The sequence below is a fragment of the Parasteatoda tepidariorum genome, chromosome 10, assembly GCF_043381705.1.
Source record: "Parasteatoda tepidariorum isolate YZ-2023 chromosome 10, CAS_Ptep_4.0, whole genome shotgun sequence".
Lineage (NCBI taxonomy): Eukaryota > Metazoa > Arthropoda > Arachnida > Araneae > Theridiidae > Parasteatoda > Parasteatoda tepidariorum.
In genome coordinates this window covers 61,379,940-61,396,333 of record NC_092213.1, presented here as the reverse complement: position 1 = coordinate 61,396,333, position 16,394 = coordinate 61,379,940, and the positions used below count along the sequence as shown (strand labels likewise).

The 16,394-nt window shown below is 30.8% G+C and overlaps 1 protein-coding gene across 1 annotated transcript in view; it reads left to right on the top strand.

The window, feature by feature from the left end:
- Nucleotides 1-665: 665 nt before the first annotated feature.
- The window catches only part of LOC107451280 (diuretic hormone class 2-like), a gene marked incomplete in the record, with an annotated part of 32,321 nt that continues 16,592 nt past the window's right edge, over nucleotides 666-16,394 (top strand). Inside the window, 1 exon segment of the mRNA XM_071186763.1 lies at nucleotides 666-751.

Here is a 16,394-nt window from a genome sequence, read left to right as displayed (position 1 = left end):
AAATAAGGATTAGGGCGATAGTAAATATATATATCATTATTTGAAAATAATAGTGGTAGTCACAGATAGTTACTTAAAAAATATTATTGAAATATGTTTGATGTACATTGATAATGTTGACAATCGACTTTTTCAAAATATAACACAATTATGATTTTCGTTCTACTTCTTACATTTCTACAGTAAAATGAAACTTCATTGTTTACATACTATTGTACTTTGGAAAGACTTTTCTATTAACGAAACATTTTAATTGTCTTTTTCAGCTTTGTTACAGGTTTTGTCAAATACTAGTCACTAAAAATTATTGTTATTATCAAAAATGAAATTAATCTTTCTATTTATACAACTGAAGTAAAATAATGACTTATGTCATTGACATAGATAATCCGTTGTATTAATACAAAACATCTGCGGAATATCATTCTTATAGTTTTGGTTTATTGAGACAAATTGGGGCTAAATACGTCTATGATTGACATATGACAAATTGGTATAGTAACAATTATACGGATTGATTAGACGAAAGTCCATTACATTCGGACCTTCTGACAATTTTCCAACTACATCCAATCACAAAAGACCGCCATTTAAAAATCGTTATGACGTAATGTGAAACGTCAGAAGACAATCTACGAATGGTAGAAAGTCCTTATAAAGCGGGCATACGAGGAGATGAGGGTAAAAGAATTTTTCTTTCGTTTTCAAGTCAGAAAATTCGATCCCTTGTTATTGTGAATAACATTTTTTTACTTCGAGGCGAAACGGTGAGTATTTTTTTTTTTTTCTATTATTGATCGGTATTTTTTTTATTTTTTAATTAATGGAGTAAAATTCTTCGCAGTTTCGTTAAAATGAGTTCTTTTGATATTACTTTTTTTAATTCTTTTCTTTTCCTTTTAAATTACAAAACATATTAAAACATCGTCTGCACTGAATTTTCATTGCCCAGACGATAATTCCTAACATTTTCCCTTTCTGTTTCAGTCTGTATAGAAAAAAACTTTTTTTTTTTTAAAATTTGAAGTAGATAAAATTTTATTTACGTATTTATTACTATATTTTTTTGTCAAATTGAAAAAAAAACGTAAGTCGTCCGGAATGGGCCTAAAGTGTAATTTTTTGGGTAAGTTTAATTATCTTAAAAAGCGTAACTAAGAAATAAATAGTAAATTTCAATATGTAAAGTAACAGTAAGATCAATGAGTTCGAAATATAAATTTATCGCTTCCAAATTCTACACAAAAACTCTAAGGCAGTGATAAAATTCAGTATATTAATAAGAAAATTAAATAGATATATTATTGTTTTACCAATAAATTGGGCTTTGAAATTTGATAAAGATTTCAGAAAGTAATAAAGATGAATACGAATGCACATCTGTCAACTTTTTCTCATTCCAATAACTATCTCTTCAAATGGTAGTGAAATAGGGATTAAAAAAATAGACAAAGAAGTTTTATATCTTCAAGAATTCGCCCTTGCTATTTTACTATTATCTGACATTTGTATAGACTTATATACAAATGTCAGATGTGGCGGTCAAAATCATAATAAATTAAATTTATGAAACCAGAAATTAAATGAAAAAAAATACAAGTTATGTATCACTTTTTATATTAAAATAAAATCATGAAGAAAATCCATAATATTTAAATTACAAAGATATCAACTTGTTCCGCTTTGCAAAACAGTAATTTCTAGTGGTAGCGAAATTTAAGTTATTTGGAGTTCAGTATTTTATTTTATCACCACTAAATGTCAAAAATTATAAGTATGATATAAACTGCAACGTTAAAGCATCAAACTACTGGTTACTATATTATAAAACTAAGCGTTACTATCTTTCTTTAACGAATTTTACTATGTAATTTGCTACCACTTTATTAAAACTATTCCAGAAAGCGGAGCAGTTTGCATCCCTGAAAATACTATACAAAATAATTATTCATATAAAATGAATGAAATAATTGATAACGTTTAAGTATTCTGGCAAAAATTTTATTTTTATATTTAATGTGGTATTAAATTTTGTACTTTCTTTGTACGGAATTTTTAAATTTAGTTAAAAATTATTCTAATCACTAACTGCATATAAAGAAAATTATGTAGGTATGATTATCTTCTTTTGGTATGTGTAGACTCTTGTAAAATATCAAATGTGTTTCTCTTTAGAATTATAATTCAATTTCTCTTTTACTACCACTGAGGAAAGAATAAATGTTGGCTGGTATTAAATGGTAACAAAACAAACAGTTACGATACCAGCCTTTGTTTAACCTCTTCAAGACGAGTGAGTCACACAGAGTTGCCAACTGCTCCGGACACACCAAAATAATTTTTAAAAAAATGATAAATAACTACAAAGTAAATTTTGCAAATATTTGACTATTTTTGCTTGCTTTTTAAAAGTCATAGCATTACATTAATTCCATAAAGTGGTGAATTATATAAGCCTACGAATTATTTAGAAATAGTGGTGGATAAAAATCTACTAAATTGAATTTATTAAACCAAGAATCACAATTGATAAACTACCACTTTAAAATATATATTTGCTGCCCGGAGCAAGTTGGTATCTCTGGTCACCTATGCATTCTCAGTCTGTGTATAATCAGGGTAAAAAAAGATAAAAATGGTAGACAAACTATTTTTTATAGTAGTTTATATGTAGGCGAGGTAATAATAGTTTGCTTTATTTAATTCACCACTACTTAGTTCGAATTTAAAAGTATACTGTTATACTTTTAACACACTAGAATTGGATGTGTTAGATTTAAAGTGAAAGCAAAAATAATTCTGTCAAATTAGTTATGACCAATCGTAAGCTACCGCTTTTTATTTTTTACTATCCTTTCCGAACGAATACATGAGTCGCCCGTCCCGAAAAGGTTAAAGGGAACTTATTCCAAGTATAGAACAAAAGCGCTTAAACGGTTGTGAAACACTTTGTAATAAGGAATTTTAAAATGAAGCTGGGAGCTTGTGCCAAACACTGACACCATCCATCGGTACCATATAGGTCATGGTGGATAAATTTTATTAAAAAGATATAAGTTTCCTGGGAGAAGAGGATATCGCTGTTCTTTTTGCTTAGTTTTTAATTATAGATGTAATAATGGATGGATTTAATATATAAATTTGAATTTTTGGTTATGTTATATTGCTGAAAAAGTGCACCGCAAACGGTCTGATGTCTTTGTCTTCTTCAAGGTTTTGGTACGGAAAAACAATCATTACAGCTTGATGTACTGCATTGTAGAGCTTTGTCAAAATAATAATAATAATTGGTTCAATCTGGCGATGTGCATGTCGAATCTTTCTATTTTAAGATCTATGGAGAACTTTGTTTCGTATGAACTATCTTGCATTAGTTATTTTTCTCAGAACTTTATTTTGGAAAGTGACAAGTTTCATAGTTTTGGTTTTTGAAATATTACCCCTTGCTGCTGATGCATATGTTTGTATAGGTCTACTTGATTATTAATATTTCAGTAATGTTAAAAGATGTTTGTGATAATAGTAATTAAACATTCTATCTTAAAATGTAAATTTTTATAACATATATTATAAAAATTAAGTTTTAGTAATGTTAAAAGATAATATTATAATGTATTTAGTAATGCTTTTTTTATACTGGCAGGGAATTGAAATATCTAAAACTTCAAATATTAAACCATTGCCGCTGACGTAGCGTTTGCGTAAAAAAGTGTTTGTGTATCAGCGCTTAGTTAACAATTTCTAATGTTATTAGCATTTTTGAAAAATATTATAAATGCATAATTTCAGAACAAAAACAACTGCTTAAACTGCTTAAACAATAAAAACTAACAAAACTAACTTTTTGTCTGAATGTGAAAGTTCTTAAAGAACATATAGGTTTGAATGCATATTTTTAAACTTGTCTGCTCCTTCAAAAATAGCACTTGAGGCAACAACAAAAAAAACGTGACTTAATGTATTAACTTCTTTCAATCATTTCCTATATAACAGAGAAAAGTGGGGACACTTAATATTCACTCGATTGAATTTTAAAAATTTCTGGGAAAGGATATATAAATAAATTGGACAAAACTGTAGCTTGTAGAGAAAACTGATGGCAGATTTGAAATCAGCGACACGAAAATATTTAAAATCCGGTCAAATATCTCGCGCAAGAAAAGAAAAAAAATTGTTCCTTAGTGTAATTTTAGACACATATAGTTAGCTAATACTATGCCCAAAATGAGAATTGTAAAGTAAAATGAAGGTTTAAATCACTAAATAGGGTTTCAAGGGTCTGGAAAGTATTCAAGTTATAGTAAACTAATAATCAAAACAAGCAAAAAGTTTCTGAGTTTGCCTTACCAGCTTTCAATAATTTTTGTAGCTAAATTTTATTCTTCTCTTCTTTTTTTTTTTAAGAATGAAAAACTAGTTTTCTTAGTAGAACGCATTAAACCACACATTTTTTCCCCCTTATCTCTTTTGGTACTTCTTTAATTTTTTTTCTAATCTTCATTCATTTTTAGAACGCCTAATGCAGCAAACGCTAATGTGTCAAAAGAACAAGTTGCTTACAGTTCTTAAAAAATTTAAAATGTGGCAACAAAACTAGGAAAATAAAATACATCTTATTGAGTTTGAATTTACCTTTATGCTAAATATTTCTAAACAAATATACTATCTTGTCGCGAAGTGAGTTTAATGGATTTTTAAACCTCTGGCTAACTTAAGGCTAACTCTGGCTAACTGCTTACTTAAGTAGCGACGTGTCTTATCTAAAATCATGGGTGAAAGCGAGACGGAAAAGAAGAAAAATTCGTAGGAAAACCATTACCGGAGATGCCAATATGTGCAGGAAAGCGGAAAAGTATTACCGAGTTGGTAGTCTTTTAATGTATAATTTTTAGTTTAGTAAATTCGATTTACACGATTTTTACTCACCACTAAAGTAAATAATTTGAAGGCTTAAGTCGTACGCTACTTGGTAACAGTTGAGTCTTGTCGAGCATTTAAAAAGTTGTTGTTGCATATGCCTATTAAGGCAGAGAGGTGCCATCTATGGCCAAGAATCCGACTTTTGCCACACCCATACGTCACACCCGTTTATAGGGCGGATCCATTCATACATCCAATCGTTCATCCACATATCGTAATTTACACCTGAATCAGAGAACGATCAATCTACAATTAATTATCCCCAGAGATATTGATTTTTTATGGGAACATGGAGGACTTTGCGACTCGACAGATTTAACGTGCATCAGTCACAATTTTACTACACGGTGAGTTTTCGGCCGGTTGGGTTCGAACTCACTAACTCTCTAAAATGGGCCCAGCGGCCTACCGACCAGGCTTATCCCGGCCCATTTTTAAAAAGTTAACAAAATTAACCAAAGATCGGTAATTTACAGTTTGTAGTTGTCTACCGTTTTTTAAGATATTTTGTGGTATCTGGAGCAATTGGCATCCCTGCATTTCAGTTATAACTAGTTTTCGGGAAGATTAGATTTATTTATTTTTCTCCAACCTATTCAACAATGCTTACCCTTTCTCGGAAAAGAAGCAGTTTTATACATATAGATATGCTACTAGGATACGACTTGCTCCGCTTCGTAAAAAAATATTTCTAGTGGTAGAGAAATTTAAGTTATTTTTTGTTCAGTAACTCTTATTTTAAGCAATTTTTCTACAACTCCGTATAAAAAATTTAAAGTATTACATGAAATGCAACTTGTTTGCAATTACCACTTATAAAAAGTGGACGTAATTATCCTTATTCTACAAGTTTTACTACGTAATATGCTACCAATTTATTAAAGCAGAAAGCGGAGCAGTAGGCATACCTGAGGCTATAACTGTAAAAAAAATAAATAAAAAATCTTATTTGTTCCAAATATTTTTTTTCAAAATAAAAAAAAGAAGAAAAAAATGAAATTTCTTTTGTACCAGTTTTTTCTCTTTTCCTTCTTGATACACATAGGCATACCCTCCAACCTATGAGGATTTTGAAAATAATTCTTTCTAGTGGTAGCGAACCAAAGTAGAAATTTTTAAAGCAAATGGATCTCTCATAAAACTTTTATCAGAACTTTAGAATCTAGCCATATGGCATGCACTTTTATAAGTAATAATGGACAAGTTACGCTAAAATTAATTTTTTTTAAATATTAAGACATTAATTTTGCTACCGTCTGAAAAGAAGATTTCTGAAACTACGGAAATTCCGTAGCAGTTGGAGGGTATGCACATAGGCTTTCTGCTTATATTACAAACTATTTAATTTTTTAAATTCGACCTAACATTTAAAATTTCAAGATGGATGGGAAAATAAATTTTGATGATGATTTTGCCAGGGACTAAAAATGTAAAAAGTGGTGAAAAATAATATTCAAAATTTTGATATAAGAGATCAAATTCAGCATATTTTTTCTCTGCTTACTGTTGAAAAATATACCTTTTTTTAAATTTTTAAATATGAAATGTAAGTCATAGTGGTCATAGTTGCGATTGAATTATTGAAGAGATAATAAATAATTAAAAAATGAATTGAGTTTCTACCACTTTGAACATTTTTAGTCGCCTGTAGCATCCGTATGAATAAAAAGAAATTTATAACTACTATAGTAGAACATTATCACCACTTTTTAAATTTCCTAAATACTGTATGAACACTGAATGATATTTCGCTGTTTGAAGTCAGTATCCTAACGTTCATTATAGACATATCAGTTATTTTCTTTTAATGGAACATCATTCACGAGAGGAAAACATTTTCCTTTGGTGACATGAAAAGAAATGATGTCACGGGGTATCTCATAGGAGGGGGGGAGGGAGTTCATTCAATTTGTGGAACTGCAATCTATAGTTTGGTTTCAGTGTCCCCCAATAAAACATTGTCATCCTCTTTTCATGGATTCTTTTTGAATTCTAAGGGAAATATGTGGTCATAAGGTTCCTAACCCAAAAAAGGACTTTCTGTGATCGGATTTTTTTTTATAAGGATCTGCGTAATTTTTTTTTTTATTTATATAGGAAGAAATGATATGTTTGAATTCTTGGGAACCTGCGCAAATTTGGTCATTTTTATCTGTAACTGGTTTGGAAGTTAAAAATGAAAAGTTCAAAAAATTAAAATATTTAAAAATGACGCAAAACTTTACTGTTATACTCGTTTCCTATGCTAGCTTTTTATACAATTTTTTTACACTCTTTATCATAAAATTGTACATAATGCTCCAAAAAATAGCCTTTTTTCTGTTATAAGACCTGAACTGAAAGTGGTTAATGTAGGATGCCACGGACAACTAAAAATGTAAAAAGTGGTAGAAACTCAATCATTTTTACTTATTTAGTATTATCTCTTTACTTAATCAATTGTAATTACCGCTATGACTTACATTTCAAATTATTCAGATTTTTTAAAAAAAATAACGCTCTTTCATTCAGTTTTAAAAACTTACTGAAAAAAAAAGTTAGAAAAAGTTGCTAATCTTAATTTTTTTAATCTTTTAAAGTTTGGATTTCATTAATCACCACTTTTTGCATTTTTAGTCCTTCTCGGCAGCCCTGTCAATCGTTAAATGGAAAAGAAAAAGCACTGGTAGACCACATTTAACAATAACCATTTTTAACCTGCTAACACCAGTAGAAAACCACCATTTCTAACTTATTTTCGAAAGGTGTAAAACATCCTTGATTAACAAGATTTATTAAGAGTTATAATATACGTATTTATATGTTAATTTCAATACAACAGCAATTGTTTTAAAAGTAAAGTCAAAGAAAATTATAAAGCTTGTACATTCTTAATAACAGAGCTCGCACTATATGGAAAATTTTTCAAAGTGGGAGCAAAAGTGACATGAATTTTGATGTTTTTTAAGCTACCAATTAAAATTTTTAATTTAAAGAAAACATATGGGTGGAAAAATATAGTACGAAAAGTTTTGTATCTCTCAAAGGAAAGCTAAATGTTAGCATTTATCAGTAGTTTTGAGAAATCTTATCTACCACTCCATTATTTTAACTGCATTGTGGAAACCCTGTTATGTTTAGCTAGCCACCACGAAGCCGTTTCGAGGGCAAGACAAATTTTAAAGTGTATGTCATATCTTTCAATAAATTATAGCAGTCATAGATATAATGGTCGTAGAGTCTTATTTGAAAAAATAGTGGTAGATAGATTCTGACATTTTTTTTTTTTGTGAATGAAATGAAATTTTTAACTTTAAAAGCTTATGTTAGTTAGAATAAATTGGCTAGCACGTGCTAATTTATAAAGGACATCATCACCAATTGAAAAAATATTCGGGAGTTCCTTGAATAAATATTAAAATTAAAAATTTTATATTGCTTATATATCATATTGGGTAAGTGTGTTTTGTTTTTCCTAGATAAAACCTAAGAATTAAATAATTGAACCCTTCTGCTTAAATATTTAACGTTAACAATTGAAAAGAATTTTAAATATAGAACTTGAAATTTTATAAAACAGTTACATACTTATACTAATAGTTATATACTATACTTTTCCCCAATAGAACATTATAAATGGATGCAGATCATATATTAAGAATTACTCACTTTAATATAAGACTTTAAATGCTTTCAAAGATTTATGTAAGCAAATAAAATATGCAAAATAAAATAATTAATATCCATAAAACGTATTAAAAAAATAAAATAAATATGCATGGAGGTACCTATTTAGCATTTAACATCTAAAAATAAATATTAAATTAAGATTAATAAAAGTTTCTGCAAAGAAATTTAATAAATAGAAAAACATATGTCTGCGTTTCATCACATGAATAGGAAGCCCATTTAAATCAGGGAATAATTTTTTCAGCAAAGAATGTCTAGTACCTATAACTTCTTGTACATTTGAATTTAATTGCAGTGGGATGGAAATTTAGCACACTCCAGGAAGGATATTAGCACATTCCCGACGAAACAGGAGAATAAAAATCTTTCATGATTAATTGACTTTTGTTATGAACTAACATTTGCTTCATTTCTGGAACTCGGAATTCCAATGAAATGATTTGTTTTATGCCGTTGTTTTATGTTGTAGGTAGCAATGAACTAGAAATTTCTAGCAAATATATGTTTCAGGGAGCTGAGTTGTTGGTGTACCGGTTTTATTTATTTATTTATTTTTTTTTTTTGCGTTAGTCTTAAACGAATTTGTCTGCTTTAAGTAAATAGTAAATTTTGAGTCGAAAATATTTTAATTTCCCATCCTTTGAAGTTGCAAATTAACCATGGTATTTCTTTGTATGTGTGCAGATGAAAAATAAGTATTCATATGTCCGAAAAAACAAAATGTATTAGGCAACTGTTATTATATTTGGAAAATTTATAGTGTTTTTATCAAGCTTTACTTAAGAAAATGACAAAATGTTTTATTATTATTTTTTAACTAATTAATTAAACTTATTTTATTAATTAATTTACTAAATATTTATTTTTAACTTTTTGTCGCAATGATCAATAATCAATTGACCTTTTTTAAACTGATGCAAAAGATTATCGTGAAATGATGATTTGCCACAATTATTTAGAGGTTAAAACTTTTAGACGTTTAATATGGTTTTTCGAAACATTGTCGCCCAGAAAATAAAAAAAAACACAGCTTAAGTGCCTTACTTATGAAGCAAGGCTACATTTTTAAATTATGCATACCATCTTGCCATGAAGAATTATCTGTTATTTTATTATTCTTTTTTAATTAATTAATTTAATTTCTTTTATTATTTAATAAATTAATTATTTTTTTAACTTTTTGTCACAATGATGAATAATTAATTGAACTTTTTTAAACTGATGCAAAAGATTATCGTGAAATGATTATTTGCCACAATTATTTAGAAGTTAAAAGTGTTAGACGTTTAATATGGTTTTTCGAAACATTGTCGCCTAGAAAAAAAAAAGCAAGGCTACATTTTTAAATTATACATTCCATCTTGCCATGAAGAATTATCTGTTATTTTATTATTAGTTTTTAATTAATTACTTTATTTTCTTTTATAATTTTATCAATTAATTATTTTTTTTAACCTTTTGTCATAATGATCAATAATCAGTTGACCTTTTTTATGCTGATGCAAAAGATTATCGTGAAATGATGATTTGCCACAATTATTTAGAAGTTAAAAATGTTAGACGTTTAACATGGTTTTTCTAAACATTTTCATCAAGGAAAATAAAAAAAAAACCACAGTTTAAGTGCCTTACTTATGAAGCAAAGCTGTAATTTTAAATTATACATACCATCTCGCCGTAAAGAATTATCTGGACTCAAGAACGGGTAAATGACTTATATATTTTAAAAGTTATTAAACATTTTGAAAAAAAAATTTTTTAGCAACGTTTCCCCACTGAGATGAAAATTAACAAAATTTTAAGAGTTTATATAGTGTAACATTAGAGTAAATTTTTAAACACTGAAAAATTACCGATGCTTTTCTGAAAACTGTGGCTTTTCTCCTCGTTGACGTTTTCAGAATTAGTATATAGGTGCTAGCTACTGATAAACTAAACTTGACCTAACAGTCATGAGTAACTGTTACAAGTGCTCACAACAGTTATGAAAACAGCATATTATTCACTTAAAAAATAATTTCATGCGACAACAGAACCTTTGAAAAACAACCTTAATCCCTTATGATCAAAACTGCAAAATTGTAAGGGTTACTCACCACCTCCGTAGCAGAATTTGCGGAGAGAATCTACAGTTTTCGTAATTCAAAGTTGCCTGTAACCTCAAATCAGCCAAACCAATATTAATATTGTAAAAATTCAGCTTAATCTACATATATGTAACAAAATTTGCAAATATAAGGTCCTTAAAAGTTTTACATTTGTTATAAATATTATGTTTGGAAGTTAAATTTTATTCAATAATATTGAAAAGTTGGAATCTATCCCTCTACAATCAAGCTTGTCTGTAGACTTGTCTGTAGCCCCTCTACTATCAAGCTTGTCTGTAGACTTGTCTGTAGACCCTCTACAATCAAGCTTGTCTGTAGACTTGTCTGTAGCCCCTCAACAATCAGGCTTGTCTGTAGACTTGTCTGTAGCCCCTCTACAATCAAGCTTGTCTGTAGACTTGTCTGTAGCTCCTCTACAATCAAGTAAGAGAAAAAATAATTTACGATATTCTCACAATTCAAAGTCCCGCAGTGGGTAGATCGTGAAATCCCAGTAGAACACTGAAGTCAAACATCACTGGCTGCTGCGGTCAGGGTGGGTGATCACTTTGATCAGCCGTCCACTCTGCATTTGATCAAAATTGTGATGGCGTGCCTTCGGATCAACCTCAGGGATGTTCCCCAGACATTCGCCGACGGCCCATTGTGCAGCTCTAGTGCGACATAAATATAGTGCTTACCTATCTCTCAATTCAGCTTTCTAATTTTTACCAAAAACAAGTTTAGAAAAGGAGTCTCAGAAATTTCACTCCATTCCTTTGTTTGCTTTTTTAAAATAAAAAGATTTCTTCTACCAGGCATACTACCAAATAACCCTCATCACTTCTTCGGCTTTGAGCTTTTTTATACGAGGGATAGAAGAATGTTAAAATTACATCCGGTCGTAAAGGGTTAAGTATAATGGGATAGTTATCATATTATAAAATTTATAGATATAAATTAGTATTCACTCGAGAATTCATTTTTAGCATTCATTTGAAAGAATACTAAAAATTCCTGGTTGGAATATATTATTAAATTGCATGAAAAATGTTGTAGAGAAAAACAGATTGTAGGTTTGAATTCAACGACTCGAAAATATCTAAGATCCGTTCAAAAATCCCATGCAACCGAAAGCAAAAAAATTTGTTCCCCAGTGCAACCTACCAAGCTAAGACATTAAAGGTGGCAACTATGAGCATTTCATTATTTCGAGATTTTTTAATCACATTGTATATGAACTAATCTTAATGAACATATGTGAATACTTTGGTGCATATTTTCTAAATATAAATTAATTTTGATCCTTATTTATTTCAGCTATAGAGTATTCGTGATGCCGAGACACATTTGCGGATTGGCTTTATTGCTAAGCTTTATCATATCTTCCATGGATTATACCTTTAGTTATCCAGCGAATGGTATAAGCAACATCAGGTACATAATTTATCTAGTTTGTTGTTAAAGCATTATTGTGAGTTTAAGCTTTGCTACTAGTCCAGTCGGTTGGTAGGGGTGCCTGAGGCCGGTGTGACCCTTTATCCCCTTATCTTGTGATGGTGGATCCTTGTGGTGTTACCTTGAGGTCCTTGTATCGTAAATATAAAAGTAAAGAATTAATACTGAGCACATTGCTCGAGCGATATCATAAAATGATACATTTTCACAATAAGTAGATAAAGAAGAATAAAAGAAATATACTTCTTGTACGAAGTTTGTCAAAAAAATTTAATTGTACTTCCAGGGTACAATTTTATATCTCTCTTTACCTTCTTGACATTCTCATGCCTTGCTACTACCAATTACGGAATTACGGATTCTCCCCACTATTTCATTTTTAAATTTCCTTTTTTTTGGATTAATACATTTAATTTAGTATGATTTTGACTACCTCTGTAAATAAAACATACTTATATATAAGAGCAAGTTACAGAAACGAAAATGCATGTACACTATAGCAATTGTAAAAACTTAATTCTATCTACAATTTCATTTCAATAAGTTTTTCACAACCACTTGGGAAATACTTCGTTGCAAAAAGTAAAAGTTAAGCATGACTGATTAAAGTTTTAATATAACCAGTTAATAGTTTAAACTACACCGGGTAAATGTTTATTTTCTTTGCAACAATCCATTGTATCCATATAACCAATCCGCATTAACCATTTAAACTAAGGACCTACTCTTTGCTCCTGAAGCATTTAGAAATCAACCATTATGATAGCGAAGATTTGATGTTCTGGGAATCTTCTTGAATGGCCGCACAGACCTCCATTACTTTAAAATGGACACGTTAAATGGTTTTATATATGGGAGCCCTTTCTTTGTTTTTCAGAGGTGCAGTTATTTTGATTTTATTTTAATGGACAAGAACGTGCACTGTAAGATGAATATAAGTTGACACCAGATGAGGACGTAAGGATCATCAGTTGAAATTATTCTGAATTTTTCTGGGAAGTGAAATTATGTGCCGAATCTATTGACCATCCGGGATATCAGACACCAACTTTATGAATCATGCTGTAGAACCAATGAGAAGTGCAACTTGAAATTTGCAATTCTTCTCCGAGGAGCCGCGATGGCTCAGGGGAGGGAGCATTCGCACTCCAATGAGGCGAACCGGGTTCGAATCCCAGTCGATGCGAATTCCGCATCCGACTTGCGCCAACCACAGTGACGGATCATGAGTTAGAGTACCTTTGCCGTCAGGCTACCGTTTGGAGGTTCTCGTGGTCTTCTTCTCCATTTAACGCAAATGTGGTTTAGCTCCATCAAAAAGTCCTCCACGAAGGCAAATTTCTTCCAATACTCGATCCAGGAGTTCCCTTGGTCTTCTGGATTGGCTTCAAAATTACAGGGCTACGGAGTTGAACATTAGTTGTAAACCCATAAAATTGGGTCGGCTATTCAACGATGGTCATGAAATAAAACTCTTCTCTGAAAGCCGCGGTGGCTCAGGAGGTAGAGCGTCCTCATTTTTTAGAGGTAAATCAAGTTCGAAACCAAGTTGTAGCTAGTTTACACAAATTCTCCTCTCAACTCGCACCGATCACATTGCTGGCGTCGCAGTCAGGACAAACCTTGAGAGGTTTTTGTGGTTTTCCTCTCCATGCGACATAAATGCGGCTTAGTTCCTCCATCAAAAAAGTCCTTGACGAAGGTTAGTTTGTCCCAATGCTTGATTCAGTAGTACCCATGTCTTCTGGATTGGTTCCAAATTGCAAGGCTATAGAATTAAATATTCGTGAACTCAGGTTTAGGTCGGTTGTTCAACTCCGATTATAAAATATTTAAAACAAATCATCTAGTTCCAGAACATAGGGTTACTGAACAAGTGGGAACAATTGTGGTGAAAAGTTTTGAACTGCCTATTTTCGACATGTAATCGTTGTAAACTCTAAGTTTTGTCGAGAAACTCCCAAATATTTTTTGTCACTAACGCCTCCTGCGTATATGTATGTAATATGGATGATTCAATGATTGATGCTATGCATAAATGTACATAACACTCATAAGAGTTGGAAAGTATTAGCAGTGGTTAGATAATTTCAAAAAGAAAAAAAAATCGTTAATAAGAGATTAAGTCTTACTTCATTTTCTGAAAAGTAATGTTTTTACACTGTTACCTGTAGAAAATAAAACAGTTTAGATGGGCTTGGGACAAATGGCCCTATTTCAGTAACGCTGTGTGCTTGTATGAGGAGACTAAGAGTTTAAATTGACTACTCTTTCTTACCTGCAATTGCGTCCTGCAAGAGCTTATATTCTATAGGAATGAAATCTAGAAAACTGGCTGATCCACTAAATTTCTTCACTTTCCAGAAAAAACGACGATAAAATAAACTCTAAGAGGCAGAGCGCTGTCAAATGTTTAAAACAAATCTTGGCCAATAGTATCCTTAAAAAGGCGATTATAGGGCACGAAGACTCTCTGCTGGCACCAGTCACATTGTCTGTTTCAAAAGCATGGCAAAGTGTGTAATGTAAAAAAAAGAAGTATAAATACTAAAATTAATCGATACAGTCGTGAAACTTACTTTGGGAATTCACTTTACTCATATTTGTAGATATTAACTATTAAGTTGATTATAAAAAACGAAAGAAAAATATTTAAAACCCATTTTAAAGGGGGCAGTAGGGACAGACATACAAGGGACTAAATCTTGAAAAATAATATTTCACTTAAAGCTTGTTAGGCTTAATAAACTTCGTAAGAATTTTTTAGAAATTAATCCTTAAACAAACCATTAGTTATAAAATGCAAACTAGTGTATAAAAAATAAAATATGTAGTACAGACAAAATAAAATATGTAGTAATACAAACTAATGTATAAGAAATAAAATATGTGTACAGACAAAATAAAATATGTAGTAATACAAACTAGTGTATAAGAAATAAAATATGTGGTACAGGCAAAATAAAATATGTTGCAATATAAACTAGTGTATAAGAAATGAAATATGTAGTACAGACGACTTATATTTTTAAACTGTAATTTTCTTTGGAAGTAAAAATCTTCATGCTTTACTCTGAAAATTTGAAAGTTGTCTTAAAGGGAGTAAGGGAGGGGAATAAGTAATATGAATCACTTATACAGAGATAGGAATTATATAAACTACTTACTGCAATTTTATTTAGTACGCTGCCTTCAAATTGATTAGTTTAATAACTTTTATATTAATTTAATAATTTTCCAAAGCTGAATCGAAAAGTAAAGTGAATGTGTGATGGAGAGAAAAACGTACGGAGATACAGCGATGAAACTGTATAAGGTTTGAAGTATGGTATTACACAACTATTCGAAAATGGAAATTAAGTAATCTAAACATTTATTCCAACTTAGCACCAATTCATCCATATCCCGTTCGAAAAATTCCTGCTCCAGATTCTATAACACTTCCCATGGAGGTGATTGTTCAGGGAACTAAACAAATGATAACCCGAATGGGCTAAAGAAGAGGTATACGCACATTCCCACTTACCTGTACACACCTTAGGAGGCTCAATTTTCATGACTTGATAGCCGACCATCCTTCGTACAGCCCTGATTTAACCCCTTTGGATTGCCATTTGCTCGGCCCCTGGAAGTATCACCTCCGCGGACCACGTTTCCAGGCACTGCATGAGGCACAACAAGCTACACCTACCTCTGGTTATGGAACCTGGAGCAAGAATTTTTTGAACTGGGCATGGATGAATTGGTGACACGTTGGAATAAATGTTTAGATTACTTTGGTTCCTTCTTAGAATAGTAGTGTGATACCAAGATTAAAACATGATAAAGTTTCATCACTGTATCTCTGTACGTTTTTCTCTCCATCACATATTCACCTTACTTTTTCATTTACTCTTGCATATTAACAGAGAGTAGTGACAAGTAAACTATCAGAAACTGTCCTTTTCTGCCAAATTATGAAGATATTAAAAAAGCATACGGCTTACATTAAATACAGCCTACATTTCTAACAAGTTTTACGTTCAGCAACAAAAATATGGACAGTACAGTGTTATTCATAATTCCCTCCGGGGTTTCGAAGCGTTATAGTAAAAAAAGGAAGACGAATATGGCGAAAAAGAACATATGAAATTATTCCGAAAGTATTCAAGTTTTAATTTAAGCAGTTGCCGGTAGATGGCAGTAACATGTACCACTGAAGCCAGTTGTAGTAAAGAAAAATGGCATTTACAGGCGGAGGGAATTATGAATAACCCTGTA